This window comes from Phocoena sinus, chromosome 4 (assembly GCF_008692025.1).
Source record: "Phocoena sinus isolate mPhoSin1 chromosome 4, mPhoSin1.pri, whole genome shotgun sequence".
Taxonomy (NCBI): Eukaryota; Metazoa; Chordata; class Mammalia; order Artiodactyla; family Phocoenidae; genus Phocoena; species Phocoena sinus.
This window is the reverse complement of record NC_045766.1, coordinates 83,497,361-83,521,165: the sequence shown is the minus strand read 5'-3', so window position 1 is coordinate 83,521,165 and position 23,805 is coordinate 83,497,361. Positions and strand designations below refer to the sequence as shown.

The window sequence follows — 23,805 nt, the reverse complement described above, 5'->3', positions numbered from 1 at the left end:
AAATGAGGCAAGCAGTTTGAAACTATAAATGCTCTGTGTTCCTCTACTTTTCTGGATATTTTTTTTTTTGTATTTCATTTTATTTTTTTATACAGCAGGTTCTTATTAGTTATCCATTTTATACATATTAGTGTATATATGTCAATCCCAATCTCCCAATTCATCCCACCATCACCACCACCCCCTGCCACTTTCACCCTTGGTGACTATAAGTTTATTCTCTACATCTGTGTCTCTATTTCTGCCCTGCAAATCAGGTCATCTGTGCCAATTTTCTAGGCTCCACATATACGCATTAATATATTTGTTTTTCTCTTTCTGACTTACTTCACTCTGTATGACAGTCTCCAGATCCATCCACGTTTCTACAAATGACCCAATTTCACTCCTTTTTATGGCTGAGTAATATTCCATTGTATATATGTACCATGTCTTCTTTATCCATTCGTCTACTGATGGGCATTTAGATTGCTTCCATGACCTGGCTATTGTAAATACTGCTGCAATGAACACTAGGGTGCATGTGTCTTTTTAAATTATGGTTTTCTCTGGGTATATGCCCAGTAGTGGGATTGCTGGGTCATATGGTAATTCTATTTTTAGTTTTTTAAGGGACCTCCATACTGTTCTCCATAGTGGCTGTATCAATTTACATTCCCACCAACAGTGCAAGAGGGTTCCCTTTTCTCCACACTCTCTCCAGCATTTGCTGTTTGTAGATTTTCTAATGATGCCCATTCTAACTGGTGTGAGGTGATACCTCATTGTAGTTTTGATTTGCATTTCTCTAATAATTAGTGATGTTGAGCAGCTTTCCATGTGCTTCTTGGCCATCTGCATGTCTTCTTTGGAGAAATGTCTATTTAGGTCTTCTGCCCATTTTTGGATTGGCCTGTTTTTTTTAATATTGAGTTGCATGAGCTGTTGATATATTTTGGAGATTAGTCCTTTGTCCATTGATTCATTTGCAAATATTTTCTCCCATTCTGAGGGTTGCCTTTTCATCTTGTTTATGGTTTCCATTGCTGTGCAAAAGCTTTTAAGTTTCATTAGGTCCCATTTGTTTATTTTTGCTTTTATTTCCATTACTCTAGGAGGTGGATCAAAAAAGATCTTGCTGTGAATTATGTCAAAGAGTGTCCTTCCTCTGTTTTCCTCTAAGAGTTTTATAGTGTCCGGTCTTACATTTAGGTCTCTAATCCATTTTGAGTTTATTTTTGTGTATGGTGTAGGGAGTGTTCTAATTTCATTTTTTACATGTAGCTGTCCACTTTTCCCAGCATCACTTATTGAAGAGACTGTCTTTTCTCCATTGTATATCCTTGTCTCCTTTGTCATAGATTAGTTGACCATAGATGTGTGGGCTTATCTCTGGGTTTTCTATCTTCTATTGATCTATGTTTCCGTTTGTGTGCCAGTACCATATTGTCTTGCTTACTGTAGCTTTATAGTATAGTCTGAAGTCAGGGAGTCTGATTCCTCCAGCTCCATTTTTTTCTCTCAAGACTGCATTGGCTATTTGGGGTTTTTGTGTCTCCATATGAATTTTAAGATTTTTTGTTCTAGTTCCATAAAAAATGCCATTGGTAATTTGATAGGGATTGCATTGAATCTGTAGATTGCTTTGGGTAGTATAGTCATTTTCACAAAATTGATTCTTCCAATCCAAGAACATGGTATATCTCTCCATCTGTTGGTATCATCTGTAATTTCTTTCATCAGTGTCTTATAGTTTTCTGCATACAGGTCATTTGCCTCCCTAGGTAGGTTTATTTCTAGCTATTTTATTCCTTTTGTTGCAATGGTAAATTGGAGTGTTCCCTTAATATCTCTTTCAGACTTTTCATCATCAGTATATAGAAATTCAACAGATTTCTGTGTATTAGCTTTGTATCCTGCAACTTTACCAAATTCACTGAGTAGCTCTAGTAATTTTCTGGTAGAGTCTTTAGGATTCTTTATGTATAGTATCATGTCATCTGCAAACAGTGACAGCTTTACTTCTTCTTTGCCAATTTGTATCCCTTTTATTTCTTTTCCTTCTCTGATTGCCATGGCTAGGAGTTCCAAAACTATGTTGAATAATAGTGGCGAGAGTGGACATCCTTGTCTTGTTCCTGATTTTAGAGGAAATGCTTTCAGTTTTCAACCATTGAGAATGATGTTTGCTGTGGGTTTGTCATACATGGCCTTTATTATGTTGAGGTAGGTTCCCTCTATGCCCACTTTCTGGAGAGTTTTTATCATAAATGGGTGTTGAATTTTGTCAAAAGCTTTTTCTGCATCTATTGAGATGATCATATGGCTTTTCTTCTTCAATTTGTTAATATGGTGTACCACATTGACTGATTTGCATATATTGAAGAATCCTTGAATCCCTGGGATAAATCCCACTGGATCATGGCATATGATCCTTTTAATGTGTTGTTAGATTCTGTTTGCTAGTATTTTGTTGAGGATTTTTGCATCTATATTCACCAGTGATATTGGTCTGTAATTTTCTTTTTTTGTAGTATCTTTGTCTGGGTGGGTATCAGGGTGATGGTGGCCTTATAGAATGAGTTTGGGCGTGTTCCTTCCTCTGTACTTTTCTGGAACACTTTGAGAAGGATGAGTGTTAGCTCTTCTCTAAATGTTTGATAGAATTCACCTGTGAAGCCATCTGGTCCTGGACTTTTTCTGCTGGAAGATTTTTAATCACAGTTTCATTTTCATTACTTCTGATTGGTCTGCTCATATTTTCTATTTCTTCCTGGGTCAGCCTTGGAAAGTTATACCTCTCTAAGAATTTGTCCATTTCTTCCAGGTTGTCCATCTTATTGGCATAGATTTGTTGGTAGTAAACTCTTAGGATGCTTTGTATTTCTGCAGTGTCTCTTGTAACTTCTCATTTCTCATTTCTAATTTTATTGATTTGAGTCCCCTCCCTCCTTTTCTTGATGAGTCTGCCTAAAGGTTTATCAACTTTGTTTATCTTCTCAAAGAACTAGTTTTTAGTGTTATTGATCTTTGCTATTGTCTCTTTGTTTCTATTTCATTTATTTCTGCTCTGATCTTTATGATTTCTTTCCTCCCAACATTGGGTTTTGTTTGTTTGTCTTTCTCTAGTTCCTTTAGGTATAAGGTTAGATTTTTTATTAGAACTTTCTCTTGTTTCTTGAAAAAGGCTTGTATTGCTATAAACTTCCCTCTTAGAACTGCTTTTGCTGTATCCCGTAAGTTTTGTGTGGTCGTGTTTTTGTTGTAATTTGTCTCTAGGTATTTTTTGATTTCCTCTTTGATTTCTTTGGTGATCTCTTGGTTATTTAGTAACATATTATTTTGCTTCCATGTATTTGTGATTTTTACATTTGTTCCCTGTAATTGATTTCTAATCTCATAACATTGTGGTCGGAAAAGATGCCTGATATGATTTCAATTTTCTTAAATTTACCGAGGCTTGATTTGTGACCCAAGATGTCATCTATCCTGGAGAATGTTCTGTGCGCACTTGAGAAGGAAGTGTAATCTGCTGTTTCTGGATGGAATGTCCTATAAATATTAATTAAATCTATCTGGTCTATTGTGTCATTTAAAGCTTGTGTTTCCTTATTAATTTTCTGTCTGGATGATCTGTCCATTGGTGTAAGTGAGGTGTTAAAGTCCCCCACTATTATTGTGCTACTGTTGCTTTCCTCTTTTATAGCTGTTAGCAGTTGCCTTATGTATTGAGGTGCTCCTATGTTGGGTGCATATATATGTATAATTTTTATATCTTATTCTTGGATTGATCCCTTGATCATTATGTAGTGTCCTTCCTTGTCTCTTGTAACATTCTTTACTTTAAAGTCTATTTTATCTGATATGAGTATCACTACTCCAGCTTTGTTTCGATTTTCATTTGCATGGAATATCTTTTTCCATCCCCTCACTTTCAGTCTGTATGTGTCCCTAGGTCTGAAGTGGGTCTCTTGTAGACAGCATATATATGGGTCTTGCTTTTGCATCCATTCAGCGAGCCTCTGTCTTTTGGTTGGAGCATTTAATCCATTCATATTTAAGGTAATTATCTATACGTATGTTCCTATGACCATTTTCGTAATTGTTTTGGGTTTGTTTTTGTAGGTCCTTTTGTTCTCTTGTGTTTCCCACTTAGAGAAGTTCCTTTAGCATTTGTTGTAGAGCTGGTTTGGTGGTGCTGAATTCTCTTAGCTTTTGCTTGTCTGTAAAGCTTTTGATTTCTCCATCAAATCTGAATGAGATCCTTGCTGGGTAGAGTAATCTTGGTTGTAGGTTCTTCCCTTTCATCACTTTAAGTATATCATGCCACTCCCTTCTGGCTTGTAGAGTTTCTGCTGAGAAATCAGCTGTTAACCTTATGGTAGTTCCCTTGTATGTTATTTGTCGTCTTTCCCTCAATAATTTTTCTCTGTCTTTAATTTTTGTCAATTTTATTACTCTGTCTTGGCATGTTTCTCCTTGGGTTTAACCTGCTGGGGACTCTCTGTGCTTCCTGGATTTGGGTGGTTATTTCCTTTCCCATGTTAGGGAAGTTTTCGACTATAATCTGTTCAAATATTTTCTCGGGCCCTTTCTCTCCCTCTTCTCCTCCTGGGACCCCTATAATGTGAATGTTGTTGCGTTTAATGTTTTCCCACACGTCTCTTAGGCTGTCTTCATTTCTTTTCATTCTTTTTTCTTTATTCTGTTCCGTGGCAGTGAATTCCTCCATTTTGTCTTCCAGGTCACTTATCTGTTCTTCTGCCTCAGTTATTCTGTTATTTATTCCTTCTAGTGTATTTTTCATTTCATTTATTGTATTGTTCATCTTTGTTCATTTGTTCTTTAATTCTTCTAGGTGTTCGTTCTTTTATTCTTCTAGGTCTTTGTTAAACATGTCTTACATCTTCTCGATCTTTGCCTCCATTCTTTTTCCAAGGTCCTGGATCATCTTCTGTATCATTATTCTGAATTCTTTTTCTGGAAGGTTGCCTATCTCCACTTCATTTAGTTGTTTTTCTGGGGCTTTATCTTGTTCCTTCATCTGGTGCAAAGTCCTCTGCCTTTTCATTTTGTCTATCTTTCTGTGAATGTGGTTTTCCTTCCACAGACTGCAGATTTTTAGTTCTTCTTGCTTCTGCTCTCTGCCCTCTGGTGGATGATGCTATCTAAGAGACTTGTGCAAGTTTCCTGATGGGAGGGACTGGTGGTGGTTAGAGCTGGGTGTTGCTCTGGTGGGCAGAACTCAGTAAAACTTTAATCTGCTTGTCTGCTGATGGGTAGGGCTGTTCCCTCCCTGTTGGTTGTTTGGCCTGAGGTGACCCAACACTGGAGCCTACCTGGCTCTTTGGTGGGGCTAATGGCAGACTCTGGGAGGGCTCATGCTAAGGAGTACTTCCCAGAACTTCTGCTGCCAGTGTCCTTGTCCCCATGGTGAGTCACAGCCACCCCCCACCTCTGCTGGAGACCCTCCAACACTAGCAGGTAAGTCTGGTTCAGTCTGCTGTGGGGTCACTGCTCCTTCCCCAGGTTCCTGATGAGCACACTACTTTGTGTGTGCCCTCTAAGAGTGGAGTCTCTGTCTCCTCCAGTCCTTTCAAAGTCCTGCAATCAAATCCCGCTAGCCTTCATAGTCTGATTCTCTAGGAATTTCTCCTTCCATTGCCAGACCCCCAGGTTGGGAAGCCTGACGTGGGGCTCAGAACCTTCACTCCAGTGGGTGGACTTCTGTTGTATAACTGTTCTCCACTTTGTGAGTCACCCACCCAGCAGTTATGGGATTTGATTTCATTGTGATTGTGCCCCTCCTACCATCTCATTTCGGCTTCTCCTTTGTTTTTGGATGTGGGCTATCTATTCTGGTGAATTCCAGTGTCTTCCTGTTAATGACTGTTAAGCAGTTAGTTGTGATTCCGGTGCTCTTGCAAGGGGGAGTGAGCTCATGTACTTCTAATCTGCCATCTTGAACCAATCAACGTCAATATTCTGGTTGTGATATTGCATTAGAGTTCTGCAAAACGTTAGCTGGTGCCCCACCTTCATGCATGACTGTGGGTGAATGCCACCTCAACGTGGGCTATCTGTGCCTCTGTCCCTTTCTGACCTCCTGGCACCCTCCCTAGGTATTCTGATTAGAAAAAGTCATAAAATAGGCTACAGATGAATCAGAGTGTTAATTTAAAGAAAGCCTACAGAGAGGATTTCTCTAGAAAGCTCTTTTTAGGACCAAGAAAAAACTTTAAAAGCTGTATCTGAAATACTGACTTTTTTTTTTTTGTGGTACGCGGGCCTCTCACTGTTGTGGCCTCTCCCATTGCGGAGCACAGGCTCCAGACGCACAGGCTCAGCGGCCATGGCTCACGGGCCCAGCCACTCCACGGCATGTGGGATCTCCCCGGATCGGGGCACGAACCCATGTCCCTTGCATCAGCAGGCAGACTCTCAACCACTGCGCCACCAGGGAAGCCCTGAAATACTGACATTTTTATGAATAAAATTTTATGATATCTTAGATTTGCTTTAAAATAATTGAGTGTGGATGTGGTTTATTGACCACTTATTGATATTGAAGCTAGGGATTTATTATATCATACTGTCTTCTTTTGTGTAAACTTGAGATTTTCCATAATACATTTTTTTTTTTTTTTTTTTTTTTTGCGGTACGCGGGCCTCTCACCATCGTGGCATCTCCCGTTGTGGAGCAGGCTCAGCGCGCAGGCTCAGTGGCCATGGCTCACGGGCCCAGTGGCTCCATGGCATGTGGGATCTTCCCAGACCAGGGCACGAACCTGCGTCCCCTGCATCAGCAGGCGGAATCTCAAGCACTGCACCACCAGGGAAGCCCCATAGTACTTTTTTAATGAGAATACACACACATACATTACATACTTTCTTATTTCCAAAAAAAAAATGTTTTTAATTTGGAGGCTTCTGACAGCTTTTCTCACCTATCCCCCCCCACACACAAAATACTACTAACAACAATTAATAAAAGGAAGGGATACAACTTACTTCCATAATTTTAGAAAAGTGGAAGCCAAGAAAAGTGAGACAACTGATATAGCTCCTAATTTGCAACATTCTCTCCCACCAGAAATAGTTTTTTAAAAATTGAGTGGACAAAGTTCTGAAACAAACTTCATTAATAGCCCCCAATTTAGAAAAACATTCACTGAGAAGTGTGACAATCTTAAGATGGGAGTAGGGGTATTAAAAAAAAAAGACAAGACTAGAAAGCCCTCCTTTAGGAAGGCTTTGCTTAAGAAGCTAAGCAAACTTCCTTAGCTGGGAAAGGTAAATTGTCAATGCTCACCATTTTGGTTTTTCTTTACTGGGAGGAAAGTAGGAAAGGAAAGACAAAATCTTGTTAGTTTCTCAAAACTAATTACCTTTAGTAATGAATTGGCACTTAGTACAATGTAAAACAGAAGAGAAAAATAAAAAAACCACACAGTCCTTGGAGGAAAGAGGAGTCTGGAGGGAAAAGCCACATCAGTAGGCACAAACATAATTCCTAGTTGCCAGTTCTAGACTATCATGGACTGAATGTGTGTGTCTCCCCCAAATTCATATGTTGAAATCTTAATCCCCACTATGGTGATATTAGAATGTGAGGGGGGAGACTTGGAAGGTAACTGGGTCATGAGGATGGAGTCCTCATGAATGGGATGAGGCCAGTGAGCTAGGTTGGTCTTCCCCCACTCCCTGTGAGGAAACAATGTGAAGTGAGCTGCTTGCAACCTGGAAGACAGTTCTCACCAGAACCTGAGCATCCCGACACCATGATTTCAGACTTCCAGCCTCTAAATTTTCTGGTTGATAAGCTCCTCCATTTATAGCAGCCCAAGCTAAGACATAGTCTAATGTTGTAATAGCAAAACCCAACAATTTTTACCTTATTTGTCCTCACTGCCTGAAAAAGGATGAGAAGTATGGTGGGGAGAACTGGTAAATAGGAGAATATATGCACCTGGACTGATTGGCTGTTAAAGTAAAATTTTAGTTCTCAAACAAAAGCTCAGAAGATAAGTCATTAAGTTCGGATTCAGGTGGGGTGGGAAGAAAACCAAGGAGTTTTTACTCACATAGTTTTCAAGCATAGAGATTAAGGGCTATACAGTAATTTGTACATTTCCTATTAAATGAAAAAATTACATAAAAATAGTACAGGAAAAATTATGTAGCATAAAACATATATCTGAAGAATGCATTCCAGAAGAAAACCTAACCCAAGTAACAAACAAAAAAAGTCAAGAAGAAAAATGCAAATAACCCAGTAGAAAAATGGTCAAAGGAAATTGAAACATGTTTTAAGGAAAAAATATATAAATATCCAAGAAACACAGGAAAAGATGTTCAACCTTACAATACACACATACCATTTTCCCTTATCAGGTTGACAAACTTCTTAAAATTGGATAATATTCAGGGTTGGTGACCATATAAGAAAAAGATATCACACATAGTGCATGGGGGAGTAAATTTTTTGGAGGGCAACTTAGAAATAACTCTTAAATTTTTAAATTTATAGTAAATTCCACTGTCTCCTATATTCTTACGCCATGGTTTATCCCCTACCAAAAAAAATGTTTGCCATCACATACACTGGGGACAAAGAGGAAAATCAGTTGTTTCTAATAACAAAGAGATACAAACACTACTGAAGTGACCCCATTTTAATCCATGCTCGCTCATTAACTTGTCTTTACATTAGATATTCATCTCCCCTTTCTAGGATTGTTTCTTCACATATAAGATCAATATTTGGGATTTTTAGAATGTTCAAGGACCATTCCACCTCTCAAATGTTCAATGTAACTTTCTCATAGTTATTGTCATAGTTATTTTTCCAATATTGGTGAGGTATTGATGATAGATTTCCTCTAATAGAAACATACATTCTCTCCTAGCCCTGGCTTTAAACCCAGCATAACAGATCTACAGGGAAACTGTAGGGGAATAAAGGTTTTTCCAAGACATCTTGGTGGATGATACTGAAATTCAAAGATATGGGAAGGAGAGAAGAATTATCACATTTTAGAGTGAAGATAAAATTTGCAGTTTGAGCCATGTTAAGTTTGAAGTGCCTATGGAGGTCTCAGCTGAAGATATTCAGTGGCCAGCTGTATGTATAAGTTTGGAGAGAGATGGAAGTGCTAAGATATGTGCTGAGATCTGAGTGTCATCAAAATAAAGATGATGAATGAAACAAAAGATGTGAATATAATCACCTAAAGAAGAAGAGGTGTGATGTGAGGGAAAGAGAAGGAGGAGGAGAAGGGAGAAGAAGACGGAGTAGAAGGCAAAGAAGATAAGGGAAAGGGAGAAGAAGAGAAGAAAGAGGAGGAAGAGAAGGACGATGAGAAAGAAGAAAAAGGAGAGAAAAAAGGAGAAGGAGAAGGAAGAGAGGGGGAGGGGAGGAGGAGGAAGAAACATACAGGGACAGGAAGAAGAAGAAGCCTACAAAGGAAACTTAAGAGAGGCCAGAGAGGGCCAGGAGAAAAATCAAAATGTATCGTGAAACCAATGGGAAGACGAAGTTTCAAAAGAAAGGAGCCGTCAAAAATGTTAAAAACATCCAAGATACAAAGTAAGGTCAAGACTGAATATATTCTATTGAATTTGACATTTTTATGACTTTTTGTCTTGGTGGGAATAATTTAAATTACAGTCTAAGGACAGAAGTCAGTTTTCAGTGGACTGTAGAGAGAATGAGAAGTGAAGAATTAAAAATTCCTTCCTGAAGGTTTGAATAGAAATGAGAGAGAAGAAGATGGTAACAGCAAATCTTTTAAAAAAGGATTTTCTTTCTTTTTGTTGTTGTTTGCTTACTTTTTGTGTATATTTGATGGAAGATGCTTGCACAAGTTTATATGCTAAGAAGAAAAGGTTCAGTATACAGCTGAGAAAATGGGATTAGCAGTAGAACACATAGCAAGTTTTGAATAAGTATTTACTCAACAGATAATCGTGAGTTAGCAAAGTCCTGGGCGTTGAAAGTGTGATGGCATTCAGAACACACATAGTACACTTTATTTAAAATACTCTGATTTTCTCTTCTTTTCCGTTTCTTTCTATCTTTTTTTTCTTAATTTCAGAAAATGGTATCCCTACATTATTCAAAATTAGTAGGCATTATTTGGGTAATTAAACATATTAGAGAAATATCTTAAGAAGTTGCAGTCATAAATTACATTTTACTCGATTTTCTCAATAAAATTAATGTGTTTTCCAGAGGAATCAAGAAGAAAATACATTTAGTTCAGAATTTTACTTGAAACATTACACTGATTATGATCTGAATACAGTGACTGACTGATCTGGCACAATGAGAAATGGAAACAAATATAGATGGAACTATTTCACAGGAAATTTTCAAATACTCTGACTCTCCTCATTAAGTTTACTAACAAGCTAAAAGTCTGAACACCCCCCCCCCAAAATTACTAATTCAGGAAAAATATTGCCTTAATTGAGTTTTTAAATAAAAAGAAATAACAAAATTAGGTCAAACTGAAAAAAAATCAAATTAATATAAGGGCATAAACAGTGAAAATTTAATAGGAGAAACTTGGAATATATTAATCCCTAAAACTCTAAACATAAATGTCAGTCTATTAAAACAGATTAAAAATTAGATGGGTTGGACTTCCCTGGTGGCGCAGTGGTTAACAGTACACCTGCCAATCAGGGGACATGGGTTTGAGCCCTGGTCCAGGAAGATCCCACATGCCATGGAGCAACTAAGCCCGTGAGCCACAACTACTGAGCCTGTGCTCTAGAGCCCACGAGCCACAACTACTGAGCCCGTATGCCACAACTACTGAAGCCCGTGCACCTAGAGCCCATGCTCCACAACAAGAGAAGCCACCGCAATGAGAAGCACACGTACCACAATGAGGAGTAGCCCCCGCTTGCCACAACTACAGAAAGCCCACACGCAGCAACGAAGACCCAATGCAGCCAAAAATAAATAAATAAAATTAAAAATTTTTTTAAAAATTAGATTCGTTGTCTTAAAAGGTACTTAGTTCCTTGAGCCTGGTGATGTCCAAGCACTGTCTCCAGGACCACTTGCTGGAGGATCTGCAGAGGAGGCTCAGGCTCCAAAGAGGAAAAGGGACTAGACGGGGTTTAAGGTGTCCTTCAGCTAATGACACTACAATTTATGGTTCTTTTAGATATTTTGCCAAAACATAAAGCCACAATATATTTTGGGTTGGCCAAGCAGGAAGATAACATGTTCTGAGCAAGGAATAATATTCAAAGGAAATAAAAGAAGTGCCATCATTTTACATATTCCAAACTTTGCTAAAGTACAACAAAAATACCCAAAGAAGTAAAGAATAAAATACACATTACCAAAGGGATACATTTTATGACTACATTTAATTAATATGAAAACACATTAGAGTGGAGAATGTATGTATGTATATGTATGATGTATGTATATATTTATTTACTTATATATTCTTCTAGCAAATATTTACGGAGTGCCTACAGTGCTGGACACTGTACAAGAGCAACAAATAAAAAATTTCTGTCCTCATAGAGATTTCAGTGTACTATGAGGAGAGGGGAGGATATACGGTAAACAAACAAAATAGTTAATTACAAATTAAGAAGGTCCTCTGACAATAACTAACAGAGATCCAGGCAAGGGGGAAGGGTGACTATTTTAAAAAGTGGTATCTTAGGATGAGAGGCATCCAAATATGCAGAAAGCCAGGGCAGGTAACAGTATGTATGAATGCTCCAAAGAAGAAAAGCATCTGACATTGTCTAGGAACAAAAATGACATCAATGTGGCTAGAATGTTTTAAGCTTTAATGAGAGTACTTTTGAGATGAGGTTAAAGAGAAATGGAGAGATAGACCTTACAGAATTTTACTCTAAGTGAAATGGGAAGTTACTGAAGAATACTTCTTGGATGTAATCCAAGAATAAACCTGTTTCTCATACAGAACGGATTGCAAGCAGCAAGGCAGTTAGTGAGAAGACCAGTTAGGGGACTAATCCAGTGGTCCATGATAAAGATCATGGTAACCTCTACTAAGAAGGCAGCAGTGGAAATGGAGAGAAGTGGATAGAGATTTGTAATTAGGACCTGAATCACCTTAGTTCTCACCTACTCTCTTTGGGCCTCAATTTCATCTTCTATAAACCTGAGTTTACAGAAGCAAGTTTATAGAATGCAAAGAGATGTTCAGAGCATTATGTGAGACAAGATATAAGTACCCGGTATAAGGAAAGTTGCAATAAATCTCAGTTCTTTAAGAATACTTATTTAAAAATAATATTCATTCCAAGTTCATACTAGTGATAAGCAACTAAAATCCAGTATGATATGAACTGTTTGTCTTTCAAATGTATATAATTTCTGAGGTAACAAAGGAAAATGTTTAGATTTTTGATTTATAAAATATTGGGGGTTATACAAAAGTTACACAGATATTAATCCAATGCCCAATTGATTACAACAGAAAATAAATCAAAAAGGTGAAAATTTCTATTTAAATTAGTTTCAATCACATTGTAACAAATATTTTAAAAACCTATTAATATAAAAGTGAAGAATTAAAAACAAATTCTTTGGAATAAAATCCCTCTCCCTAGAAATGGGCCTATTGGCTGGAATGCAGTGACTGCTCAATTTCCCTGTCTCTACTTTTCCTCCATTAAAACACACACACACACACACACACACACACACACACAGGTTTTTAGCAACCCTGTTTAACATTTAGAAAGAAATAAATGACATAACAGAATAGGGATAAGTAAACATGTTGCATGGGCTCTATATAATTGAACACTCTTCAAATTCTTTAAACAGAAATTTCAGTGCAATGGAAACCCTTAAAATGAAGACAGATAAATGTGACCAAATATCAAATATCTCTTGTCAAAAATTTAGAGAAATCTTCCATGAAAATGATAAATAAATAAAAACCTCCCTTTAAAATTATATTATAAATGTGTCCCTCAGTTCAAGAAATATTATACCCTTTAAAATAGAACAAAAGAAAAACTGGCAGTGTTCAGTGTGAGAAGAATACACAGAATCTTCATCTCTGAACGAAGAAAGAAATGGCACCCAAGGAAGTGGACTATGGCAAATGAAAGACCCTCTTGTGTTTTGTCTTTCCTTTGTTCATGTATAAAACCAAAAAAAAAAAAAAAAAAAAAAAAAAGAAAGAAAAAGGCACAAACCCTAGGGCTTACTGCACTATACAGAAACTCATTTCCAAGAGTTGGTGTCAAATCTTGCAGTTTAAATCTCCAAATAGCTATCCTCTAATAAAATCTATATACCCTGCTTCCTGAAAAGAAAAGAGAAAAAAAGGGAAAAAACATAAGGAAGGAAACAAGGGAGGAAGGGATGGAGGGAAGGAGGGAGAGGAAGGAAGGAGGAAGAAAAAGAATAAGGCGCCTGATCACAGAATAATTCCATATAATACAGTGTTCAGTCCTGTATATACAGAAATTATAGGCAAGGCATTGTTTCAGTCATTTCAACCATGGTAACGCTGGATATAGAGATAGCCCTCCACACTCTGTTCAGGACTAACCCAAAACTGGATAAACTTACAATATGAAGTTTTCAACAATTCCTTTCTCTTTGTACTTCTTTCTTTCCTTTTTAATTTTTCTTCTCTTCCACTTCATTTCTTTGTACTATCTCCAACCTTTACAGTTTTTTCCCCTTTCTCCTTTTTCTCTCTCTCTTTCCTAATTTTACATTGAACTGCTGATGGACTTGGTTGGGGGAGGTGGTGGGAATGATGCTAAAATAAAGAAAATTTTCTTTCCTTTCAGAACATTACTAAACAATACTTCCAAGCACTAATTCAATCATGCAAGCTCAGTTAGGATTTTAATGATGATTCCAAATTATATCTCCTTTCTGAATCAAATATTAAAGACTACTAATTTAGAGATAAATGTATTTTATTAAATTATTTTTAAGAGAACTAGTCATTTATATTTGTTATCTACATCCTATTTCCCAACTATGCTACACAGTCTAATTTGTAGTACATAAAAAACTTCTATAGTTGTCCACTTCTTGCAGGACTAAATCAGAGATCTACTGTTGGCATAATGCAAAGTTGGTCAAGGCAAAAAAATGTACCTCATAGTGTTTGTCTCCAGGTTCTCCCTTTTTCTTCCTTGTGATAAACCTGATCTCCTAGATTCTCCTTTCTTCCTTTAGTCATTCAATAAATATTTACTGAACCCTAATTATTTGCCAGGAACTACAGTAGATGCTATTGACAAAGACATGAAATATGCCTTCTCTGACGTGGAAAAGTTTACAACCTAGGTAGAGAGGCAGGAATGTAACTGCAATATAATTTGATAAGGCCCTTAATGGAAGTAAGAACAGATTGCAATCCTCATTACACATATGGCTACTTAGACTCCTCTACTTTGTCCCTTAGATTTTCCCTGTACTTGGAATCTACCTCTCTATCCTCCTCATTAAAACTTAACCTATTGGGGAGGAGCTTCAAGATGGCAGAATAGTAAGAAGTGGAGATCACCTTCCTCCCCACATATACATCATAAATACATCTACACGTGGAACAACTCCTAGAGAACACCTACTGAACGTTGGCAGAAGACCTCAGACCTCCCAAAAGGCAAGAAACTCCCCATGTACCTGGGTAGGGCAAAAGCAAAAAGAAAAAACAGAGACAAAAGAATACGGACGGGACCAGCACCAGTGGGAGGGAGCTGTGAAAGAGGAAAGGTTTCCACGCACTATGAAGCCCATTCGCGGGCGGAGACTGTGGGTGATGGAGGGGTGAAGCTTCGGAGCCACGGAGGAGAGCGCAGCAACAGGGGTGCAGAGGGCAAAGAGGAGAGATTCCCGCACAGAGGATTGGTGCCAACCAGCACTCACCAGCCCGAGAGGCTTGTCTGCTCACCCGCCGGGAAAGGTGGGGGCTGGGAGCTGAGGCTCTGGCTTTGCTTCGGAGGTCAGATCCCATGGAGAGGACTGGGGTTGGCTGCTTGAACACAGCCTGAAGGGGCTGGTGCACCACAGCTAGCCGGGAGGGAGTCTGGGAAAAAGTCTGGAGATGCCAAAGAGGCAAGAGACTTTCTCTGGCCCCTATTTCCTAGTGCACGAGGAGAGGGGATTAAGAGTGCCACTTAAAGGAGTGCCAGAGACGGGCGAGAGCTGTGGCTATCAGCGCAGACCCCAGAGATGGGCATGAGATGCTAAGTCTGCTGCTGCGGCCATCAAGAAGCCTGTGTGCAAGCACAGGTCACTTTCCACACCTCCCCTCCCAGGAGCCTGTGCAGCCTGCCACTGCCAGGGTCCCATGATCCAGTGACAACTTCCCCAGGAGAACACACAGCGTGCCTCAGGCTGTTGCAATGTCATGCTGGCCGCTGCCGCTGCAGGCTCACCCTGCATCCGTACCCCTCCCTTCCCCTGGCCTGAGTGAGCCACAGCCCCCGAATCAGCTGCTCCTTTAACACCATCCTGTCTGAGCGAAGAACATATGCCCTCAGGCGACGTACACGCAGAAATGGGGCCACATCCAAAGCTGAACCCGAGGACATGTGCGAACAAAGAAGAGAAAGGGAAATCTCTCCCAGCTGCCTCAGGAGCAGTGGATTAAAACCCCACAATCAACTTGATGTATGCTGCATCTTTGGAATACATGAAGAGACAATAAATCAGCCCAAAATTGAGGCGGTGGACTTTGGGAGCAATGATATATATATATATATATTTTTTTTTTTTTTCCTTTTCCGCTGTTTGTGAGTGTCTATGTGTATGCATCTGTGTGTGATTTTGTCTGTACAGCTTTGCTTTTACCATTTATCCTAGGGTTCTGTATATCTGGTATTTTTTTGTATAGTTTTTAACACTTGTTATCATTGGTGGATTTGTTTTTTGGTTTGGTTGCTCTCTTCTTTTATTTTCTTTTAATACTTAAAAAATTGTTTTTAATAATTATTTCTTATTTTTATAACTTTATTTTATTTTATTTATCTTCTTCTTTCTTTCTCTCTTTTTTTTCTCCCTTTTATTCTGAGCCGTGTGGTTAACAGGCTCTTGGTGCTCCAGCCAGGCATCAGGGCTGTGCCTCTGAGGTGGGAGAGCCAAGTTCAGGACATTGGTACACAAGAGACTTCCCAGCTCCACGTTAATATCAAATGATGAAAATCCCACACAGATCTCCATCTCAATGCTAAGACCCAGCTCCACTCAATGACCAGCAAGCTACAGTGCTGGACACCCTATGCCAAACAACTAGCAAGACAGGAACACAACCACACCCATTAGCAGAAAGGCTGCCTAAAATCATAATAAGGCCACAGATACACCAAAACACACCACCAGATGTGGACCTGCCCACCAGAAAGACAAGATCCAGCCTCATCCACCAGAGCACAGGCACTAGTCCCCTCCACTGGGAGGCCTACACAACTCACTGAACCAACCTTAGCCACTGGGGACAGACACCAAAAACAAGGGGAACTATGAACCTGCAACCTGCGAAAAGGAGACCCCAAACACAGTAAGTTAAGCAAAATGAGAAGACAGAGAAACACACAGCAGATGAAGGACCAAGGTAAAAACCCACCAGAACTAACAAATGAAGAGGAAACAGGCATTCTACATGAAAAAGAATTCAGAATAATTATAGTAAAGATAATACAAAATCTTGGAAATACAATGGAGAAAATAGAAGAAACGTTTAACAAGGACCTAGAAGAACTAAACAGCAAACAAACAGTGATGAACAACACAATAAAAGAAATTAAATATTCTCTAGAGGGGATCAATAGCACAATAACTGAGTCAGAAGAACAGGTAGGCGACCTGGAAGATAAAATAGTGGAAATAACAACTGCAGAGCAGAATAAAGAAAAAAAATGAAAAGAATTGAGGACAGTCTCAGAGACTTCTGGGACAACATTAAACGCATCAACATTCGAATTATAGGGGTCCCAGAAGAAGAAGAGAAGAAGAAAGGGACTGAGAAAATATTTAAAGAGATTATAGTTGAAAACTTCCCTAATATGGGAAAGGATATAGTTAATCAAGTCCAGGAAGCACAGAGAGTCCCATACAGGATAAATGCAAGGAGAAACATGCCAAGACACATATTAATCAAACTATCAAAAATTAAATACAAAGAAAAACTATAAAAGCAGCAAAGGAAAAACAACAAATAATATACAAGGGAATCCCAATAAGGTTAACAGTTGATCTTTCAGCAGAAACTCTGCAAGCCGGGAGGGAGTGGCAGGACATATTTAAAGTGATGAAGGGGAAAAACTTACAACCAAGATTACTCTACCCAGCAAGGATCTCATTCAGATTTGATGGAGAAATTAAAACCTTTACAGACAAGCAAAAGCTAAGAGAATTCAGCACCACCAAACCAGCTTCACAACAAATGGTAAAGGAGCCTCTAGACAGGAAACACAAAAGAAGGAAAAGACCTACAATAACAAACCAAAAACGATTAAGAAAATGGTAATAGGGACATACATATCAATAATTATCTTTAAAGTAAACGGATTAAATACTCCAACCAAAAGACATAGACTGGCTGGATGGATACAAAACTAAGACCCTTATATATGCTATCTACAAGAAACCCACTTCAGACCTAGGGACACATATAGATTGAAAGTGAGGGGATGGAAAAATATATTCCATACAAATGGAAATCAAAAGAAAGCTAGAGTAGCAATTCTCATATCAGACAAAATAGACTTTAAAACAAAGACTATTACAAGAGACAAAGAAGGACACTACATAATGAACAAGGAATCAATCCAAGAAAAAGATATAACAGTTGCAAATACTTATGCACCCAACATAGTAGCACCTCAATACATAAGGCAAATACTAACAGCCATAAAAGGAGAAATCGACAGTAACATAATCATAGTAGGGGACTTTAACACTCCACTTTTACCAATGGACAGATCATCCAAAATGAAAATACATAAGGAAACACCAGCTTTAAATAATACATTAAACAAGATGAATTTAATTGATATTTATAAGACATTCCATCCAAAAACAAAAGAATACACTTTCTTCTCAAGTGCTCATGGAACATTCCCCAGGACAGATCATATCCTGGGTCACAAATCAAGCCTTGGTAAATTTAAGAAAATTGAAATCGTATCAAGTATCTTTTCTGACCACAACGCTATGGACTAGGTATGAATTACAGGAAAAAAATCTGTAAAAAATACAAACACGTGGAAGCTAAACAATACAGGACTTGATAACGAAGAGATCACTGAAGAAATCAAAGAGGGGCTTCCCTGGTGGTGCAGTGGTTGAGAGTCCATCTGCCAATGCAGGGGACACGGGTTCGTGTCCCGGTCTGGGAAGATCCCACATGCCACAGAGCAGCTCGGCCCGTGAGCCATGGCTGCTGAGCCTGCGCATCCGGAGCCTGTGCTCCACAACGGGAGAGGCCACAGCAGTGTTTAGCCCATGTACAGCAAAAAAAAAAAAAAAAAAAAAAGAAAAAAAGAAAAAGAAAAAAAGAAATCAAAGAGGAAATCAAATAATACCTAGAAACAAATAACAATGAAAACACAAAGACTCAAAACCTACGGGATGCAGCCAAAGCAGTTCTAAGAGGAAGTGTATAGCAATACAGTCCTACATGAAGAAACAAGAAACATCTCAAATAAACAACGTAATCTTACACGTAAACTAATTAGAGAAAGAAGAACAAAAAAACACCAAAGTTAGCAGAAGGAAAGAAATCATAAAAATCAGGTTAGAAATAAATGAAAAAGAAATGAAGGAAACTATAGCAAACATCAATAAAACTAAAAGCTGGTTCTTTGAGCAGATAAACCAAATAGATAAAGCATTAGCCAGACTCATCAAGACAAAAAGGGAGAAGACTCAAATCAATAGAATTAGAAATGAAACAGAAGAAGTAAAAACTGACATGGCAGAAATACAAAGGATCATAAGAGATTACTACAAGCAACTCTATGCCAATAAAATGGACAACCTGGAAGAAATGGACAAATTCTTAGAAATGCACAACCTTCCTAAACTGAACCAGGAAGAAACAGAAAATATAAACAAAGCAATCCCAAGCATTGAAATTGAGACTGTGATTAAAAATCTTCCAACAAACAAAAGCCCAGGACCAGACGGCTTCACAGGAGAATTCTATCAAACACTCAGAGAAGAGCTAACACCTATCCTTCTCAAAATCTTCCAGAATACAGCAGAGGGAGGAACACTCCCAAACTCATGCTATGAGGCCACCATCACCCTGACACCAAAACCAGACAAAGATGTCACAAAGAAAGAAAACTACAGGCCAATATCACTGATGAATATACATGCAAATATCCTCAACAAAATACTAGCAAACAGAATCCAGCAGCACATTAAAAGGATCATACACCATGATAAAGTAGGGTTTATCCGAGGAATGCAAGAATTCTTCAATATACGCAAATCAATCGATACACCATATTAACAAATTGAAGGAGAAAAACCATATGATCATCTCAATAGATGCAGAGAAAGCTTTCAACAAAATTCAACACCCATTTATGATATAAACCCTCCAGAAAGTAGGCATACAGGGAACTTACCTCAACATAATAAAGGCCATATATCATAAACCCACAGCCAACATCATCCTGAATGGTGAAAAACTGAAACCATTTCCACTAAGATCAGGAACGAGAAAAGGTTGTCCACTCTCACCACTACTATTCAACATAGTTTCGGAAGTTTTAGCCACAGCAATCAGAAAAGAAAAAAATAAATAAAAGGAGTCCAAATTGGAAAAGAAGAAGTAGAGCTGTCACTGTTTGCAGATGACATGATACTATACATAGAGAATCCTAAGATGCTACCATAAAACTCCTAGAGCTAATCAATAAATTTGGTAAAGTAGCAGGATACAAAATAAATGCACAGAAATCTCTTTCATTCCTATATACTAATGATGAAAAATCTGAAAGTGAAATTAAGAATACATTGCCATTTACCACTGCAACAAAAAGAATACAATATCTAGGAATAAACCTACCCAAGGAGACAAAAGACCTATATGCAGAAAATTATAAGAAACTGATGAAAGAAATTAAAGATGGTACAAATAGATGGCTAAATATACCATGTTCTTGGATTGGAAGAATCAACATTGTGAAAATGACTCTACTACCCAGAGCAATCTACAGATTCAATGCAATCCCTACCAAATTACCACTGGCATTTTTCACAGAACTACAACAAAAAATTTCACAATTTGTATGGAAACACAAAAGACACCGAATAGCCAAAGCAATCTTGAGAAAGAAAAATGGAGCTGGAGGAATCAGGCTCCCTGGTTTCAGACTATACTACAAAGCTACAGTAATCAAGACAGTATGGTACTGGCACCAAAACAGAAAGATAGATCAATGGAACAGGATAGAAAGCCCAGAGGTAAACCCATGCACATATGGTCACCTTATATTTGATAAAGGAGGCAAGAATATACAGTGGAGAAAAGACAGCTCTTCAATAAGTCGTGCTGGGAAAACTGGACAGGTACATGTAAAAGTATGAAATTAGAACACTCCCTAACACCACACACAAAAATAAACTCAAAATGGATTAAGGACCTAACTGTAAGGTCAGACACTATTAAACTCTTAGAGGAAAACATAGGCAGAACACTCCATGACATAAATCACAGCAAGATCCTTTTTGACCCACCTCTTAGAGAAATGGAAATAAAAACAAAAATAAACAAATGGGACCTAATGAAACTTAAAACCTTTTGCAGAGCAAAGGAAAACATAAACAAGACGAAACAACAACCCTCAGAATGGGAGAAAATATTTGCCAATGGAGCAACTCACAAGATTAATCTCCAAAATTTATAAGCAGCTCATGCTGCTCAATATCAAAAGAACAAACAATCCAATCCAAAAATGGGCAGAAGACCTAAATAGACATTTCTCCAAAGAAGACATACAGATGGCCAACAAACACATGAAAGAATGCTCAACATCATTAATCATTAGAGAAATGCAAATCAAAACTACAATGAGATATCATCTCACACTGGTCAGAATGGCCATCATCAAAAAATCTGCAAACAATAAATGCTGGAGAGGGTGTCGAGAAAAGGGAACCCTCTGTTGGTGGGAATGTAAATTGCTACAGCCAGTATGGAGAACAGTATGGAGTTTCCTTAAAAAACTAAAAACAGAGCTACCATTTGACCCAGCAATCTCACTACTGGGCATATACCCTGCAAATACCATAATTCAAAAAGAGTCATGTACCACAATGTTCATTGCAGCTCTATTTACAATAGCCAGGACATGGAACCAACCTAAGTGTCCATCGACAGATGAATGGATAAAAAAGATGTGGCACATATATACAAAAAAACGAAATTGAGTTATTTGTAGTGAGGTGGATAGACCTACAGTCTGTCATAGAGAATGAAGTAAGTCAGAAAGAGAAAAACAAATACCATATGGTAACACATATATATGGAATCGAAAAATAAATGGTCATGAAGAACCTAGGGGCAAGACGGGAACAAAGATGCAGACCTACTTGAGAATGGACTTGAGGATATGGGGAGGGGAAAGGTAAGCTGGGACAAAGTGAGAGAGTGGCATGGACATATATACACTACCAAACGTAAAATAGATAGCTAGTGGGAAGCAGGTGCATAGCACAGGGAGATCAGCTCTGTGCTTTGTGACCACCTAGAGGGGTGGGATAGGGAGGGTGGGAGGGAGGGGGATGCAAGAGGGAAGAGATATGGGGATATATGTATATGTATACTGATTCACTTTGCTATAAAGGAGAAATCAACACACCATTGTCAAGCAATTATACTCCAAAAAAGATGTTAAAAAAAAAAAAAAAAAAACTTACCTATTGGTTAATCCCATCTTTCCCCTCAAGACATACCTCCTGGATAGGTGTCTTGGGAAAACAGTCTCACAAATTAAGTCACACTGGATATTAAAAGAGTAAACCATGTACATCACATCTCTTTTGCGTATTAATAAGTCATTCTATTTGAAAGGAACTGGTTGCTAATGCCGGGAATTTTAACTGTATAGTTAGCTGTTTTGAAAGAAATTTTAAGAAGAATTTCCTCATACACTTCAATCACAACAGCAAGGGGTTAACAATTCCACATAAAACGTGCCTTTATATGCCTTGACTTTATTATTTTTAAACAAACAGCATGCTGTATATTTATTCACTTAGGAAATACAATTATATCTAATTATTATTGCTAGTAATAGTAGTAGTTACTGTTCGTAGCTACTGTTACTATAGGGACTATATTGATTTAAAATTATAGAAGTTTGCCTTATTGTTTGATGTTATTATGAAGGTTTACTTCAGATACAAAATTTATCACAGGACTGTTTTTTAATTGGAAATGCATGATTCTCACAATAATAGGAGTAATATAAAATCAGACATATTTAAATATATCAAGAAATATGATTCATTGAATCACATAATCAAAATTGTACCTATTGAGGAAAACACAGATTATTTAATGTAATTCTTATAGGAAAAAATAATTTAATATCTGTGAACTTAGGTTTTCTCCCCTGTAAAATGAAGGGTTTAAATCAGAATAAGCTCTGTGTTTGCTCCCAGGCTTGATACCTATGTGAATATTTTGCATAAATATTTCCCGATTCTCCTATGACATGAAATTTTATAGATTCTGCAATATCATAATGAAGGAGTCTGCATTAATAGTTGAAACCTCTTCTATATTTGTGTCCCCAATGTTAACAATGCCTAACCCAAAGTAATTGGCATAATAAATTTAAGTGGATAGATTGAAGATTGTATAAACAGAAAAACACACTGATGTAAAGGAATGTTACAAAGTCAGGGATATATCTAAATATCTAGAGACGTTTAATGAGAGACATGGAAGACACAGGAATGAGTATTTTTACAGATTTCAAGCTTCAATGGGAAGCTTAAGAAATAACTAATGTTTAGTTTGGGGGTCAAGGCAAGATATTTTAAAATGGAGAAAATTGAAGTAAGTTAAATAAGGTCCATTCTCACTAGGACTATTTATGACGATTCTCCCTCATCCACTTTCTGCTGTTCACTGTACTATGCTTACTGATAATCTATCCCAAATAACTCCTGGTAGTCTGAAATCATTTCATCATTAATATATAAATGTCTCACTTCAATTGTACGAATCTCAGATCTCATCTCACCAAAGTTTTCTGAAAGTTAATTGTTTTTCACCTAGTATCTTTAGAACTCAATTTCCTCATCCGTAGAACAATAATACCTAATCATAGAGTTATTGTGATAATGAGATAGACTCAATGCATGTTGTATTTTCATTTATTTATCTTCCAATCCACTATCATTATCCTTCTACTTGAGGTCAATCCCTCCACTTGTATACTTGATTTTTATACCCTCCTAAAATCTCTGAGACTTTGCTCTATCAATGATCACTTCTCTCTCCTTATCTTCAGTGTCTTCTTTACTGGCTCCTTATTTTTCAGAACATGTAAATCACCTTCATCCTAATGCAAATCCCCTTGACCTGTGCCTCCCTCTAGCAAAATCTCTCCCTTCTTTTCTCACTTCTGTTCATTGATTAGGTAAACAAAAAAATTTAAAGAATTTATTTTTCAATGTGAAAAACACATGTGGGTTTATAAAAAGAAAAATATAGAAAATAAAAGCAAAAATAACAAGAGCAAAAAAAAAATCCCGAAACCAAAACAATAACAACAAAAAACACCTGTTGTCAAACACAGGCATTTCTTTACAGGTGT

The 23,805-nt window shown here is 37.7% G+C and overlaps 1 protein-coding gene across 4 annotated transcripts in view; it reads right to left on the bottom strand.

Moving 5' to 3' along the window:
- The window catches only part of ZBTB20 (zinc finger and BTB domain containing 20), an 806,470-nt gene that overhangs the window by 654,375 nt on the left and 128,290 nt on the right, over window positions 1-23,805 (bottom strand). The gene's annotated exons all lie outside the window — the stretch shown is intronic.